The 17,800-nt window shown below is 41.9% G+C and overlaps 1 protein-coding gene across 2 annotated transcripts in view; it reads left to right on the forward strand.

Annotated features, from left to right (window-relative positions):
- Positions 1 to 17,800, forward strand: part of LOC116318092 (plastin-1-like) — a 42,005-nt gene that overhangs the window by 14,170 nt on the left and 10,035 nt on the right. The window contains exon 1 of one of the 2 annotated variants that reach the window (XM_039603292.1): positions 1,434 to 1,700. The exons of the other annotated variant lie outside the window; for it this stretch is intronic. The gene's annotated coding sequence lies outside the window, so the exon portion shown is untranslated. Of the gene's footprint in view, positions 1 to 1,433; positions 1,701 to 17,800 lie in introns of those variants that run through there. 2 annotated transcript variants of the gene reach the window in all.

Raw genomic sequence — 17,800 nt, forward strand, 5'->3', positions numbered from 1 at the left:
GCACAGTGGCGGAGACTCTCTTGCACCAGCTGAAATCGGTGAGGAAAGTCTTTGACGCCATCACTGAGGCGTACGATGATCTGGTGGAGCAGGATGTGATGAAAATTGGACAGCTGCGGATGGTCACAGAGTGTTACAAAGGAGGACGCTAATGGTTTTCTGAAAGACTGCTTCTTTCAAAAACATTTATCCTACTAGTGATGGGTCGGTGGCGAACGAAATGGCTCTTAGAGCCGACTCTTTGAAGTGAACGATGCGATCCGGCTCCTTATTGGGAGCCGTGTTTGTTTTTTTTTCTTTATCTTGCAGTCTCTCTCACTTTTTTTCGCTTCACGCTGCACGTCACTCTTGTGTTTGTGCTGAGCAGAGACGGGAGGGGCGCAAACAGAGTCTTGCGTTTACGCCCCTCCATGCGAGTGTAACTACCGTTCGTTACACTCGCAATAGCAATAGCACAGGAACAGAGCAGGAGGGAGAGAGAGAGAAAGCGAGGCGGGAGCAACAACAAGAGACAACATCGTCACATTAGAAAGGTATGCTAAAGAAACTGAGTGACACCAAGAAAAGAAGCAAAATCTGGAACCATTTCAATTTTATTGACAATACAAAGGCAGAGTGTAGAGTCTGCAAGAAAAGACTATCATATAGAGCCGGCTCCACAAACAACCTGCACAGGCACCTGGGAAATGCCCACCCATCAGTGCAATGAGAAGATAAAACACAGTCAATTGAGTGTGATATTAATATTTTTAAAGGCCAACCTTTCCCTTAATTAAAGATCTGGGCGTTTTTTTTATTTTTGTTTTGCATATTTTAATATTTTGTTGTGTTGTGGTTTGCAGTGTCTTGTGTTGTTTCTTTTTAAATTTGTTTAAAAGGAAAAATCTGAAAATTTAAATGTTAAAAGTTGAATTGTAAATAGTTGGTTTTTGTATTTTATAATTTATTTTTTTACATTTTGTGTGGTGTGAATAAATAAAAGAATATTTATATAATAAACATATATAAATAAAAAACACATTTTTTTTTACATTAGTAGTTCATTTTGTGCATAATTTTATATTTTTGTTGATAATAAATTAATTAAAGCAACAAAACACCCTGAAGAGCCGCCGGTTCTCTAAATAGAGCCGGAATTCCCATCACTATATCCTACCGTATATTTCAAATAGGTGTAGCCCTGTCTAAAGTTATTCAGGCTTGCAGAATAAAGAAAAAAAAAGTTTATGGTTATAAAAGTGGTTAAAACATAAATAGTTGTTAAAAGGTTTAAAAAACATATGCTTGGTTACCAAGGTATTTCATTTACTGTTAAGAGTTCAATAAATAAAAGGGTTTCATGATTTAGAGTTCATTCATTGTGCAGCAGCAATAGGGCTTTGGAGCGTGATGTCACGAGAGGGGGCGTGGCCACCGAGGCGTTATTTTAGCAGGCCAAACAAACGGCTAAAGGAGCAAAAGCATCAACTATGGTACGCACTTGCTGTGTTGTCGGTTGTAATGTTAGATCGCACGGAATAAGCTGGAAAATGCGCTCTCTTTTTATTTTTTCACCACCTGGAAGCAACGTGAGGGAGCTCATGTATCGGATGTTACCCAAAGAAGGCGTGTAGCCTGGATAGCAGCTGTGAGACGAGCTGATATCCAGTTCTCTACCATCCGAAGATATCTGTTGGTGTGCTCCAGACATTTTCATTCAAGTAAGTTCTAAATAAGTTCATACTACTCTTTATAGCCTGTTAGTTTTATTTTCAATGCGCTCTGAGGTCATAGCAAATTAGAATAAACATCCTAATGAGTGATTTTGTAGATATAGAATAGAATAGAAATCAACTTTACTGTCATTGCACATGTCACTAGTACAGGCAACTCACAGCGTTGGTCAGTTATTAAAGTTGTTCTTCTTTCCTCAAGTGTTGCTGGAGTTCCTTCTTTTTTAACTAGTACAGGCAACGAAATGCAGTTTGCATCCATCCAGAAGTGCTTTAGCCATAACATAGATATATTACAAAGTATATATTAGCAGTAATATAGATATATTACAGAAACGGGTCTGTTATAGCTATGAGGGTACAAAATATGGGTCTATTATGGGTATGTTAGAATGTACACAGTATGAAGGTATGTTATGAATATGCTATAACCAATGATCCCTCTAAGCTGCGCACGTGCGCAATTGCGCGCTGCTGGCACGGTCTCTGCGCACAGAAAATCTGCGTTACGCACAAAAAAATCTACCTGAATTGAAATTAAAATTAATACTTGAACAATTCTGTTTTGCAGTGTTAGTAAGTGACTGGCTGCTCCCGTATGAGATTAGAACGATGCCACCTTATCCCATAGTCCAGCCAATAATGCGATTCACATTCGTATATACGCAGCTAATCAACGTCGTTGACAGGCTATGACAGCGTCCTTATGTCCCGACACCGGTGTCTTTGCTCGCAAAAGCTGATGAGGAGTGAAGCCACGTTAATGACAACGTGTACAACCATTGGAGATGTGAGCAGGACAGACGGAACAATTGACGGAAAAAGTGTGGACTTTATATCAGTTTTTAAATTGTGTTGATAGGCCACGTAAAACCAGAGTTATGATAAAAATATATGCAGTGTTTGGTTTTCTTCCTGAATACTATCGCTGTTTATATTTACTGTGGGAAGAAACGGTAAAAACGGCGTTTTATAAGGAAAACGCTCGAAGGCACTCTCCGCCTGTGAGCAAAAACAAAACCAAAAACCCCCCACCCTTTCCTATTGGTGGAAAAATGTACCATGTCGACCAATCAAAAAAATGACATGGCAACGTGGCATTTAGTTGCTTAGGAAGGGGGAAGCTTTAGGAGTGACGGTGGTGTTTTGAGATGTGAGAGATTTGCGACGTTTAGCGCAAATCTTGTGTAGTTAGTGTGTAGTGTAGTCAATAGTTTTGTTGTGTGTGTCAGAACAATGAGGCGGCTGCTGAATGTTACAGGTGTTACAGGAGTGATACATCTCCTGTTGTCAGGCCTGCAGGTATCAGGCTGTTGTTCTCCTTTATCTCATAGTGGACAGAAATGATTTTTTGGAGTGGCACAAATAATTTGTGTGGCATCAAATTTGATGCAGAACAGCTGATTGTTCTGTAAAGTTTTTGAAATGTTTATTTAAAAAACGCCTTGGCTGCATTTTTAGGTAAACAGCTGCAAAAAACTTTGTTTTCATAACTCAGTTACTTTTTGAAGAAGTAACTATATAATTAAATGCGCAACATTGGTCTTTATATACTGTATTTTGCAGACAGAGAGTTATAGGACTCTCCCAGACCACAGACTCATACTCATAATACAAGTCAGAGCTTTATGAAAAAAAGAAGAAGAAAGAAAGTTGTGTTTTCAAAATTGGAGTTCAAGTTATTTTTACTTCCAATAGTGTTAACATACTACACAGGTCATGAACAAGATTCTTTTTAAATTTTCATTGTAAGTGGGCAAAAGCAGTTAATTAAAAGTAGTCTAACATAAATGTAAATGCTGTAATTTGATTATTTTAATAAACCATGTAACATGGATGGATTCGATGCTGGCGTGACCACAGTGCACATGTCTGCTGTTGCTCACAGTGGTCCAAGGGATCGCTCAGGGAGTTTGTGTGTTCGCTCAGACACATGAAAAATTAGAGGGAACTAAGAGCTATAACTATAAGTATGTACAGGCTGTAGTGGGTGTACAAGCTATGTACAGGCTATGAACAGGATATAAATATGAAAACTATACAGAAATATGAACTATGCAAGTTATAAACAGTTGTACAATTATAGTATGTATAAATTATAAATTATAGATGTAGACCCCCTAAATAAAACATTATGGGTTATTCAGAACAGAACTATGCTTGGAGAAATATTTTCCCATCAGTTCAGACAACTCCTCCACAGTAGCAGGTGGAATTTTTCTTTTTTGAGGACGGCTTCTTTTACCTGTCGCTACAGATGGTCTGTTTATGTTTTGATTGAGAGGCTCTTTTGGGCAGCTGAAGAGGAGAAAGTCTATCTTATGGCCAACCACTGACTGTATCTTGGTCATATTACCCAGCAAAACCCAGTATGCAGTTTCATCTGTAGCAGTCCTTGTGCCACGGATCCCCACTGTTGCTTCTACTTTGAACAGAAGAGCACCGACATGGGTGCAGGTCTCCATGACTCCAGCCATACAGGTCAGGTGCAGTGGGCGGCTTCAACCTTCCCTGTGATGCTCACTATGACCCATGGCTGCAATGCTGGTTCATTCAGTCTTTGAGAGTGCAGCACCTGAAACACACACAGACAAAGTTAATTTAAAGACAAGAATTTTAATGAGCCAAGGCCGACACAAATGTGTTTTATCTACTTTCAAATCCATTTATCACAAATGTAACAAATAAAGTGTTGAGAAAGTCAGCACATACATGTAATTTTTTTTAAATCTTTTTATGTATCCATCTATAGAACGCTGCATGTTATATTCTAAATCTGCCTGTTCTTTTTCAGAAACCCGCCTGCAAAAAATGAACCTAAAGTATGTAATGCGAGGATGTAATCACTTTCAAGAGGCAGAAAGCATAAAGTTCGACTTTAAGTGACAATTATGAATCACTTAATATGATAAGGAGATTCTGCAGGTCATTAATCAATGTATAAAACCAAAATAAAATGTATTTTTAGTTACACAGGACATAAACACGGAAGCAAGGTGTATAATTAGGATTATTTATAATAAATATGAATTAATTAGTGCAATTTCTTTAACCATAGAGAATAACTAAATCCTTCAGGGCAATGTCACATCTATGCACTGAACTCACCATGTTATCCATCTAACAGAGCCTCCACATGTTCTCACTGTAATTTCCCCCTCATGAATGAATTCATGCTTGCACTAATCTGAATGTTCGGGGGGAAATCAAACGCATTTTACTCGCAGTACTCAAGCTGACTTACCTTTGTTTGAATGACGGCGAATTCACAACGTGGAGGCTTAAAAATAGCCAAATCCTGTACCCAGTCCTTGGTGGATGTCCGCCTCCAGAGATTTATAACTGCGAAATTGGTTCGCCGTGTATGCGCTGACTCCACAGACAAGGTAGGAAAATATATCAGGCTAAGTCAATAGCGGTTGGTCTTTGGGGTTTCTACTCCACTGCCGTATTTCCACGGGTCCACTTTTCCAATGCACGCTATTTTTTGCAAGTACCGTCTCTTTGCATCTGGACGCAATCTGTCTCTATAACGTCCTTTTTCTTTTGAGCTGCTTTTAAGTATGGTTCGTAGCAATCTTCCTTCCAACAAAGTGTGTTTGTTTTGATTCGTGGCCTGCTAAAATGGTGGCGCGCTCCCACAATGCACTGCGGCGTGACGTCAACTCCAAAGCCCTGTATGTTGGGGTGTAACCTAAGTTTGTTTACCCATCTAATGTCCGTTACCATACTGTTGTATGTCATTGGTTGTTGTACTGACGAGCCAGTCAATATTACTCTTGTCTGTAATGGGGGTGGGACGAGTGGTAAAGGTTTGTGTGAATCTGTGGGAGCGGACACAGAAGCTAAGTCCAAAGAGAGAGATGTCGTAAGGCAAACGTGGTGTGGATATTCCATCTAAGTGTATCATTGAGGTCGACTACCCATGGTCCTGATATTACGGCTTGCTAATTAGCGCAGCTTACCACGTCATTTGCTGTAATACCATTCTGTATATTTAGCACTGTAGATTTTCAGTCAAAGCCTGCTAATGCTAAATCGTTATGTGATAGCATTTGGTATTGTAGCTCAAATGTTTTAATATGTTTAGAAGCCGAGGGACGCTGTGGAAGGAGAGGGAGAGAGAGGTTTCTGCCCGGATGGACCCTGCTGTTTTCTCGCCCCTGACTGTCTTCACTACTGATGAACTAACTGCTAACTGCCCGTTTCTGATTGCCCCACTAACAAACTCATTGGACTCGTGAGTACTAACTGGAACTAGAGTGCACGTGTTTTGTTTATTGCTCAGTTTGAGTGAAGCAGCCGTCTGTTTTAGGCCTCACCGCACCCGAACTTTGAATCAGACCTGCAACAAGCACTGTGCTACAGGTGTAATATGGACAAGTTAACGTGTGTGTGGGGGGGCACACTGTTACAAATTTAGTGTTTAGTTGTAACCAAAGGTATTTTCAAAGGTCAAAAATAATCCCTTTTAAAGGTGTGAGCTTTTGTAACTGAAATAACAGTTTGGCACCTAAGAGAGATATTTTGTTTTGATAATCTTTTATTTATAACCCATGTAGTCAATTTCACAGTGGTTTTGTTTGTTTATTTGAATTCAATTCATTTCATTTCATAAAAGTAACTGTTTATTTTCTTTATTTCTTTGTTGTCTAAATAAATACCCGGTGAGGGATAAATTTGTGTAAAATACAGTTGTGGTGGTCCTCATTAATCCAATGAGAGGGTATCAGGTAACATAATAAGTAGCACTACGAACCCAGGCCCAGTCTCATTGTACTATATACTCTAGCTTTACCATAGCTACGTGGGACCTGGGTTACACATGTATCCTGTTTTTCCTTTTTCAAACATGTATCCTGTTTTTTTTCTTTCTTAAAACGTGTAACCTGCATTTTACCGCATTTTTAAAAACATGTTTCCTTTTTGTTTTTTCAAACATGTATCCTGCATTTACTGCATTTTTAAAAACATGTATCCTGTTTTTTTAATTGTTTCTTAAAGCATGTATACTACATTTAAAACATATATCTCACGTTTGGGTTTTGAATAAAAATAATAAAATGTAAAAAAAATAAGAAGCGTCAGTGCTGATCTTCTCAGGCTGTTTTTTTCTTGAATCGTGTATCCTGCATTTACTGCACTTTTAAACATGTATCTCAGTATCTGAGTTTTGAATAAAATATATATTTTTAAAAAACCATCCGTGTTGATTTTCTTTTCTCAGAATGGTTTTTATAAAAGCCGACTCCTGCGAGGCGATAAAGCAGACGTTAAGGTTTTATCAGAAGACAGGATGGCTGAGAAAAGAGCAATGAATTTAGTGTATTATGACCTGCTTCACCCCAGTAGTTTCGGAGGAGTAGTACGACTCGGTCGGGGTGTAGAAGATGAGACGGGTAAAAAAGTAGATGCTCGCAAGGTTCAAGATTTTTTATCGGAGTAGGACGCTTATATGCTGCACAAACCGGCGCAAGTACATTTTAAGAGAAACAGAGTGTTTGTGACCAAACCATTGAAACAATTTCAAGCCGATCTGTGCGACACATGAGATTTGTCTGAATACAACGACGGCTTTCATTATTGCCCTCCGGGCAAGCGGGTTTCTCTGGCTAAAAATAAAAAGCCCGGAGGAAAAACCAAATCAGTCAAGACCAGCGGCGGAAAAAGAAGGAACCTCGGGCGGAGCTCTGATATATTTTAACATCACATTTTTATTTTAGAAAGGAAGAAAAAAATGTCTCTCTTACATCAGAAATCTGCCGAATGCACCCTGGCTGAACTTTTTTCAGCAAGAGATTTTTGCTGAACTCTGTGGATTTCAGAATTAAACTGATATGCAACAACGACGCCTTGTGCCTGATGGGGACGCGCGATTCGCAGTTTACTCTGAAGATAATGTCCGCCTCCCTGTTTGTCTAAAAGGTCACAGTTTCCCTGGCCGTCAGACTGGGTCACGCGGCGGCCTTGATGAAAGGAAACGCCCTCTACCCCCTTTTGCGCATGTCTGTGAAAACCTACTCCATCCCTGAAAATTCATCTGCAGGATCTCCAGAATCTCTTTCTAGGAGCGATACCTAAATACGTGGTCCTGGGCATGGTTCATCACGATGGCTTCACCGTGAGGAGGGACCTGTCGCCTTTTAACTTCAGACAAAACGACGTGGAGTATCTGGCGCTGTGTCAGGATGATCGGCAGGTCCCCCGCTAAAGCCTTCCAGCCCCAGATCGATCACGGAAATTCGGTCAGAGAGTTTTACCATATGTTTTCCGACACGGGGAGACACCTCAAAGATTTACCTCTGAGCATCGATCGTCATGATTTTAACAAGGGGTAAGCTCTGTTTGCGTTTAATCTCGAACCGAGTGAGGACGCGGATGCCCTGTCTCCCGTCTCCAACGGAAATTTGAGACTGGAGATGAAATTCAGGGTACCCCTGCCTCAGACCATCACGCTCATCGTCTGTGCCTGTTACGATTCCATTTTGGCAATTGACTCTAAAAGACAGGCGCTGGTGGATTATTATTAAATAAATGGATAATCTTCAGATGGAGCACATTTTGCATCGTGCATTGGGAAACGTTTTCTGTGGGGTTTGGGCCTCCAACCAGCTGGCCTTTTTGAGACACGACTTTAAAGCACCCGCATACTTCAAAGTAAACACTCATCCCTCGCACTTGAGGGGGGAACACTGACTGTCTCTGACTCTGTAAAGGGATGGCTCCTCCACCTTTTTTGACTCTTACTGATTCCCTCTCGACTTTCTCCACTATCCCTCCGTCATCTTGGAGTTTCTGGAAGATCGTTTGGACAAAAAACTCTACCATGATCATCAGCTACAGCATCCTCTGTCCGTCGTTTGCGGGCAACATTGCATCTTTTGCCTCTGTCATAAGGCTCAAGGGTTATCTTTTAACCAAATACTTGGTTAAACCAAATACTGTACTATAACAATGCATTTAGGAATGATCGCATAGTATATGGCTTTTTGAATCACGATGGACGCTGCCCAGCTCGATCTCAAAGAGGTCATCACGGGGCATGCTCAATACAGATGTTCAATGATACGTGTAACAAATAAAGAAACATGACCAACAATCATTTTTTGCAGCGTTTTTTTTTTTTTTTTCTTGTATTGTGTAAAAGTCAAGTTTTTATACCGGTTCAGGTCGGGGAAAGCGTCTTTTTCATTTTTTTGAGTTGAGCGGGTGTTTGGCCTTCATACGCCCCCGCATCCTCCTCCACCTCCGATTTAAGACGCTTGTACTGCTCGCAAGCTTGATGGTTAGGGATAGAGGATAAGGAGATGTTTGATTCGACTTATTTAAAAATAAATAAGTCGAACAACGTAGTTACAAAAGCCATCCATCCTTTCAGGGGAATTTGGTTTTTGCTTTTAAAAGATAGGGGGTGTCACAGTTCTGGGTCAGTGACCCAGTGTTTTGAGTTTTGCATTATTATTGAACTTTGATTTTGTTAGTATTTTGGTTTCTATGTTAACGTTCTTAGTATTCTGTTTTTTTCTCTATAGTGTTCCAAGGTTGCTCTGTCTCCCCTTGTGTCTATGTGTTGTGTTTCCTGTTTTACTTTGTAAGTCTGTGTCTCATGTCAGTGTGTCTAGTTTGGCTTCCTCTGGTCTTGTTGTGTTTGATTACTCCCAGGTGTGCTCTCCTCCTGTGTCCCATTCCCTCGTTAACCCTCATTGTATTTTAGTCCTGTGTTTCTCTCAGTCAGTGTCGTGTCATCCCCTCATGCTGTGTGGTTTTCCCTCTGTGCTCCTCATCCCTCGTTCCAGGTTTCTTAGTGTTTAGTATTAGTTTATAGGGGTTTTTTTGTTTTTTGCACGTTTATTGTTTATGGAGTTTTTTCTGCTACTGCAATAAAAGCAGCCTCTTTGAGTTTACTCTTCCGTCTGAGTGTCCTGCATTTTGGGTCCTACATCCTGCGTGCCACAGCCAATTCATGACAGGGAGAGGTTTTTAAATAAGTCGATCTTCTGGCGTTCTTGTGGTCCCGCGAGGGTAGGGATTTTAATACTTCTTCCACCATTTCATCCTCTTCGGCTGGCTCATAGGTATCCGAATGCGGCTCGGCTCTGTCGTTAGGTGGGGAGGTGGGTTCGGTTGGTAGGTGGAAAGTCACCTGACGTTCCTTGTCCCGATCCTGTTTCGAGAGGGTGAGGTATCTCCTCAGCAAAGACTCGTATCTCTTGACTTTTTCGTAGAAATTCAGCCGCGGGTCGTCAAGTATAGCTTCCATTCGTTTGTCCAAATCATCTTTGGTCGTTTCTTTGACTGAGGGCTCGGCAGAGTGGGTCAATTTTTTTAACTTGTGAGATGGAACGAGAAACATTTTTTAAACATTTTTTTCTGAACCGTCGGTCTCTCAGCGTTTCTGAAATATTCCTCCCAGCAGGTTTCCCAAGATGGGCACGGCCGCTGACAGCAGAGGAAAAATAAATCCACCCGTCTGTTTCTTCAAAACTTGATGTTTACGGTTTAAGCTCGTTTTCCTGCCGGCCAGCAGTCTGATGATCTTTTTTTGACGTTTCAGTTTTTGGTATTGAGAAGTAGAAAGAGGTATGTTCCCCTTTAAAAGAGTTCAAACTATCTCACACAGCGCCTGGGGAAAGTCGGGGGAGCTGTGGGTGAGGATGTCTTTACGTTTCTGCGGTGATGCATGGTACAGAGCTTGTAGTAAGACGGCGTTCCTTTTTATATGCTGGGATATGGCGACCTTTTATTCGTCTTTGACAGTTCCTCGTACATGGGTTAAAAAGAAGTATAAATCCATAATATTCACAAGTACAGTATTCAGAATTTACAAAATGAGTTTTCCCACAGCCACTAGGTCCCACAATTAGAACTGAAAAAGGCACTTTCAATCTGTGGTCAAAATCAATTTCCTCCATTTTTCTATCTTGAAGGAAAAAAAAACAATAATAAAAACAAAACAACAATAATAATAAAAAAACTAATACCCAAAAGGCAGAGTTGTGCCGTCAGGAAAGAGACGTCTCTTGTCGTAGACCACGTGAAACTTTTTCTGGAATGTTCTGTTTTTGAGCAGAAACCCCTTCTTATCCCTTTGAACACAGTGCTGCGGAGACTTGAGCTCTGCCTCCTTCATACCTGAGAGGTAACTTTCAACCAACTCGCTCATACTGTTGAAATTGACCAGCTCGCAGCATTCTCTGGTCTGCGTTATACCTTTCATTTTTACCACCAGCTTCTTCTTGGTTCTGGTCCAGTCCAATCTGTCAAATCCCAAAGATAGTTACCCAGGTCTAGAGGTTTCTCCCCATCTTTCACTACATAGATCACAGAGTCCGTGTCGATGTATAGAACATTGCACTGCAATTTTTCTAAATACTCGTAGAGTTTTAGAAGCGCGTAGGCGGTAGTGAAAGCGGCTATGAAAATATTATTCGATGTGCCGGGTGGTATTACGCAGCGCTCGTTATGATTCCACTGAATTTTTTGTTGCTCTTTAAAAAAGAGACGTGTTTGAAGTTGTACTGACCTGAGAAGTTAAAAAACTTACTGGGGCTTCTAACCAGGGTGGTTTGCACTAGATTGGTTCTCTGAGCAAACTTACCCAAGAAGCTGTGGAGACACAGTTTAGACACCTGTCTCTTGGCCGGATTCACCTCGATTTTAGATGGGTCTAACCATATGCCCTGATGCCTCTCGTACTCTTTGATGTATTTACGTCTCTCCTCATCATCATGAGCCGCTTCTGGAGGATAGCCCGAGGCTTCCTGTTTGCCTTTGAGAAAGGTGTGAATGTATCCTGCAAAGATGCTGCTGCTACGCTGCTCAAAGTGCCAGATCCCTGTGATTTTACCCACCCTGTACCCTAATTCTAAGTCTTTATTGAACTCGACCCAAACCCCGGTAAGAGCTCCAGCCTTCTCGTCGTGAGGGCACGAACCGTTTCGGTAATTAGTCTCAGCGCAAGTGCGGCAGAGGGTAAAGATCTTGCCTCGGGATGTTTTGTACGGTAGAACAGGGAAAAAGAGCCCTCGCGGCGGATACACCGTGGCTCAGATCAACCCGAAATAATGACGAGGGTCGTCAAAATTCTCGCGGATGATTTTAGGGTGATGCAGGGGGTAAAGGCGCTTTGTGTTGACGTAAGGGAACAGGGATGTGACGTCTACATAATACACATTTTCTCCGGGCGACGCGCTGTACTGCAGCCTCAAGGCCGAAGTTTGCCCTCCGTAAAGGGTTGAGTGAAGAGACAGAGGTTCGGGAGCGTCGTAGCTCTGCAGGAACTTTTTGACCTCCTCGTCTGATTTTTTCATCTCGCTCCATTCGTGCTCCCTCATCAAGACTGTGCGGACGTGGTGAACATTTCTCAGCTCCCAGAGCCCTGGCCTCAGTAGAGGCGTGCAGGTTGCTGTAGCACTTCGGACACCCGTTGTTGGGTCTGCGCTTCCACAGGCCCCGCTAGTTTAGAGACATATTCTCGTTAACAACAAAAACAGGACAGAACATCTTTTACTTGCTAGCAAGGGAGGTCCCGGTCAGTGTCTCAGAAAAACACTCTGAATCCTACCACAGACTGACCCCGACTCAGGCCTCCGCTCGCTGTCTTTTATTGAAAACAGTTACAGTACACACAAGCACCTCCCATTGTAAAACCCCCCAACTCCAAAGCACATACAAATTCCAAAGCACGTACAAACTCAGACGCATGTACAAACTCCAAAACACATTGCTAGCGTTAACTGAACTTCCAAAACAGAGCTACCTAGATCACTTAAATTACACAACTGAAACCATATGTGTATTGTTTGTGTATTTATACACCAACACTCATATATATTCAAGTAATTAAAAAAAAAAAAAAGTTCATTTACCTGTTACTACCACACACCAAATCCGGTCATTGGTACTTCCTGGCTTGTGTAGCCACTAGGTAACAAAACCTCAATACTGCCCCTAGCATCCTGGAGCACTGCCGTTGTGTTTTGCCGTTGCAGAATCAGAATCAGAATCAGAAGACTTTATTTATCCCCAAGGGGCAATTAACATACAACAGAGCAGCATGGTGTTGAAGATAAGGTCAGTAAGAACAGGCAATAAGAGTGAGATAATAAATACACAGAATACACAGTGTATATACTGTTTTAAAATTACACAGTTTTAAAATTAAAGTGACTGAAAGGTGAATAAATAACTAAGTGACTAAAAGTGAATAAAGTGTCGGCAGTATAAAAAAAGTGTGTGGAGTAGTTTATGTTTATGGGTGTGGGAAATGGTCTTATTGGCTGGTGTTAAAAAGCAGAGTGGCTTTGGGGACAAAGGTGGCTCTCCTCCTCTCAGTTCTGCAGGAAATGCAGCGGTGGCGTCGCCCAGAGGGGAGCCATTGAAATGCAGGGTGAAGAATGTGAGAGGGGTCGTTGATGATTTTGGCTGCCTGTCTAAGGGCCTGTTGGCTGAAACCTGTGCCAGAGTTCTGACAGGCAGGCCAATGATTTTAGAGCACACTGATGCAGTGTCCTGCAGTCTGTTCCTGTTCTGAAGGCTGAGGGAGTGGAACCAGCAGGTAAAGGAGAAGGTCATGATGCTTTCCAGGAAGGCATAGTAGAAAGTCATCATGATGGGTGTGCTGACTCCAAAGGACTTGAGTTTTCTAAGGAGGTATAGTCATTGGTGGCACCTCCTGAGAATCTCCTCTGTGTTGGTAGAGAATTTCAGGAGGTTGTCAAAGATGGTTCCCAGGTATTTGTACTCCTCAACTACCTCCACTGGCTTCCCGTGGATGGTGGTGGTGACTGAAGCAGCCAGATCCCTCTGCCTACCTACTGGAGAAGGTCACCACCATCTCTTTGGTTTTGCTCACGTTCAGTTCAAGTTTGGAGCTGTCACACCACTCTACAAACTCCTGAAGAGCAGGCTCGTAGTGTTGTGAGGGGCCTGACAGCAGTGACATGAGAACTGTGTCGTCAGGATATTTAACTAGGTGACAGTTGGGCTGTGTGGATCTGCAGTCATCGGTGTAGAGAATGAAGAGCAGGGGGGAGAGCACACAGCCCTGGGGGAAGCCAGTGGAGGTGAAACGGAGACCGGAAAAAGAGTTGTTCACCCGAACCTTCTGAGTCCTGTTGGTCAAAAAGTCCAATATCCACAGGATTAGCTGTTCATCCAGGTGATATCAGGAGGAAAGTTTAGTGGCCAGGATATGAGGCTGCAGAGTGTTGAACGCTGATGAGAAATCAGCAAACAGAAGTCTGGCAGAGGAGTCAGGGAGCTCCAGATGTTTGTGGATGGAGTCCAAGATGAAGATTTTTGCATCATCGACAACTCCGCGTGCACGGTAAGCAAACTGGAGTGGGTCCATCAGGGGGTCAGTTGCTCTTACGATGTGCTGTTTTATGATCTTCTCCATGGCCTTCATCACCAGGGAGGTGAGGGCCACAGGACGAAGATCATTCAGAGACTTTGGGTTGTTTCTTTTGGGGATGGGGATGACTGTGGAGTGTTTCCACAGGGGGACGGTGTGACTGTCAATTGAATGTTGAAATAGAGTCCGGAACACACTTCCTAGTTGCCCTGCACAGTGCCTCAGAACTCGACTGCTGATGTTGTCAGGGCCGGCTGAGCTCCTCTCCCTGGTCCTCCTGAGGGCTCTCACCACGTCCTCAGTCCTGAAGGTGAGTGCAGAGCTGCCAGGTTTTAGTGAGGATCTGGACTCCTCAAGCTGGGCAATGTTGTCCGTCTCAAACCTGGTGTAGAAAGCGTTGAGGTCGTCTGTGAGGGAGGAGGGGTTGCTGTCCTCCACCTGGATGGTTCTGGGGGTGGTGACTGCAGTATTCACAGAGGCCATGGTTTTGAGGTGCTGCCAGGCTGAGTGGAGGTCCCCTGTGGTGAATTTCTTTCAACTTTATACTCCAGTTTAGCAGTTTTTATGGCCCTCTTGACCTCCCTGTTGACCTCTTTTTTATCCAGAGCAGAGCCAGTGAAGAAAATCCTCTTTTTTTTTATTAAGGATTCCCTTGAGTTCCTTGGTGATCCAGGGTTTGTTGTTGGGGTAGATGGAGACTGTTTTTGAGGGCATAATGTTGTCAACACAGAAGGAGATGTATGATGTCACCGTGTTGACTTGTTCATCGATGTCATCAGAGGGAGAAAGAAGGCTGTCCCAGTCAGTGGCTTTGACACATCCTTGTAGGGTGAGGATACCTTCCGCTGTCCACTGCTTGATGTTTTTGGTGACCTTTTTAATCCTCTTGATGACTGGGGTGTAAGCAGGGGCCAGCAGGATGGTGTTGGTGGTCTGCTGAGCCGAGAGGGGGGAGGGGTAGGGCTTTAAATGCATCTGGTACAGAGCCATAGCATTTATCCAGAGTCTTCTCCTGACGTGTGCTGCATGTAGCATACTGTTGGTATCCTTTAAGCGACTTGTCAGGAGAACAGTGGTTGAAATCACGCAGGATGAACTTGGGAGAGTCCGATGATAATTGTTCCAGTTTGTACAGAGTGTTGGTGATGTACTCTGTGGCTTTAGCTGCATCAACTCTGGGGTGGATGTAAACCAAGATGATGAAAAGCTGTGGGAATTCTCTGGGGAGGTAGGGAAACAGCCAGAAGCTTGATGTCTGTAGTACACAGCTTCTCCCTCACAGTGACTGTAGAGCACCAGCTGTTGTTTACATACAGACACACGCCGCCGCCATGTTGCTTCTCGGTGCATTTGCGGTCTCTGTCCAGACAAAGAGGTGGTGAAAAGTCATCAATGTGCAGCGCGCTGTCATAGTCGCTGTTGTTTAACCACGATTCCATAAAAGCCAGAACGGAGGCAGTCCTGTACTCATGCAGGTGGTTGACGCAGGCTTGCAGCTCGTCCAGCTTGGAGCGGAGAGACCGCACATTAGCAAGGATAATGGACGTGAGCGCTCGTTGTTTGTGTGTCTCCCTCTTTAGTCTGGCTCTCACCCCACTCTTCTTTAATCCTCTCCTGGTTACCTTGTTATTGTGAGAACGCATTACACCCAACACTGATTACACCAGTGACTTTATTGATTTGTCGTTGAAAATACAGAGTTAGGATTTTTATAAATCTATTGAAGCTTTGAAAATTATTACATTTCAACATTAAATGCAGTCAGAATTGATTTCAAAGTTACCTGAAACTACAATTAATGAACAGGTTTAGGGTTAACAAACCCACCATTTTAATTTCACTTTTTTGGAACATGTTTAGTGCTGAATAAATCTCCATAGAGCTGCATTTTTCACAAACAGACCTTTATTGGCCATGGTGACTGTGAGTGGAAGAACTTCAACTGGATATCGCCATGAGTCACAGCAGCTGACTGCTTTCTCAAAATCATGATGAGTTGTTGCATTTACAACCTAAATATTTAAGAAAAAAACTTTAAATGTTTGTTTTTTACCAGTGTAAACAAATACTGCAGATGGTTCATTTTAATTGGACTCAAAGTTTTTTGTTTTAGTTTATTTGGCTGCATTTCACCAATGTAAGTTTTTTTTTTGAAAAGGAAACAAAATGAAAATATAACACATGGAATTGCTTCTAATAACCAACAGTGTATTTATTATAGCAAAACTATGGCTAGGCAATTATAAAAGAACACAAGAAGACTTGTGAATATAGTAAATATTACAATATTCTTGTTATAATATTGCAATTCACCTTTTTCAGATTATCTCTTAACTCAGGGCCACCAATATCATCCGGTGTTAGGTGTACTTGAAGAATGTCTCCTGACACAATGCAGTCTACTACATGTGGAGAGAGAAAGGCAGGTGCTTCTCCACCTTGCACTATTATCGTGGAAAACATCCTGCCAATGGTTCGATATACTCCATTTCACAAGTGTAGGATGTTAAATTTCAGTGTGCATCCATTTGGTGTAGCTGAAAAATAACACACATAAAAAGTATATTCTGTACAGACCCCAACTGATATCTTGAGATTGACAGACATGTCAAAATTGTAAAAAAAAATGTATTCTTTTTTTTTTTTTACCGTTTCAGACACACAGAACATAACAGAATTGTTATCTGTAGTCATTTATTAACTTGGTAATGTTCTGTCAAACAATGTTCAGATCAATTAGCCATTTACAAAAACCAGTCAGCTAAATGACATGTGTAAGAAGGCCTAGAGCGGTATGGTATCCCAGTGGAGACGGCAGGTCTACTTGGTCCGGGTGCATTGCTGGATTCCTAAGGAAACATTTACATCAAGAACGACTGTTACCTACCAAATAAATAAATTGAGTTGTATGATGTTCGATCTCTGTCTGCTGCCTACCAAATAAAATAATTGAGGACTAGCTTTGCTAGTTTAGCTAACACTGCTATCAACCCGTCCAAAATGCTATACAATAAACTTACCAAGTGCTGCGGCGATTGTGAGGTAGAGACTGCAGCTACTGAGGGTGCACTACCGCTGAATCTTTGGATGGCCGACAAAACGGCTCTTCCAATGTTTTCAGCTAAATCGCTGGACATGCTGGTAGGGAACAGGTGAAGCAGTTCATGGCAGTGAAAAGTGACCGTGAGAAGAGCACAGACACACAACCTGACCACTACCGGCACACTTTAGCGCGGGAGGTTTTCTTAAAGCTTTTATTTTGGTATTTCAGTTGACCGACAATAAATTTGCATGTTAGCTAAATATTTAGTTTCCCGAAACATTTAGATTTAAATAAAATATTTAGATTTAACATTTAACATTTAGATTCAACATTTAGCATTTAGATTTAACATTTAAAATGGTGTTTTAAATATAAAAAGTTACAAATATTTTACTAAATGTTGTAAAAAAAAATGACTCGAAAAAACATGTTTTTGTAAGATTTTGAGCTAAATGTGGAAAAATGTTGCCATTGATTTCGCCATTTTTCAGTTTACAAACGACGCCCCATAGCAAGCTGTGCAAGCCTCATGTTTTAAACATGTCTGACTTAGATGCAAAATGTGATCATGACTCCTTAAAAAACAGCTGCAAATACAAAATACAGTCATGAACTGAATGTAATTAACTAAAAAATCTATACTACCCTACAACTAATGGCCCCTTTTTAGTCAAAGCATCAAAAACTTCA

Source organism: Oreochromis aureus, linkage group 19 (genome assembly GCF_013358895.1).
Source record: "Oreochromis aureus strain Israel breed Guangdong linkage group 19, ZZ_aureus, whole genome shotgun sequence".
Lineage (NCBI taxonomy): Eukaryota > Metazoa > Chordata > Actinopteri > Cichliformes > Cichlidae > Oreochromis > Oreochromis aureus.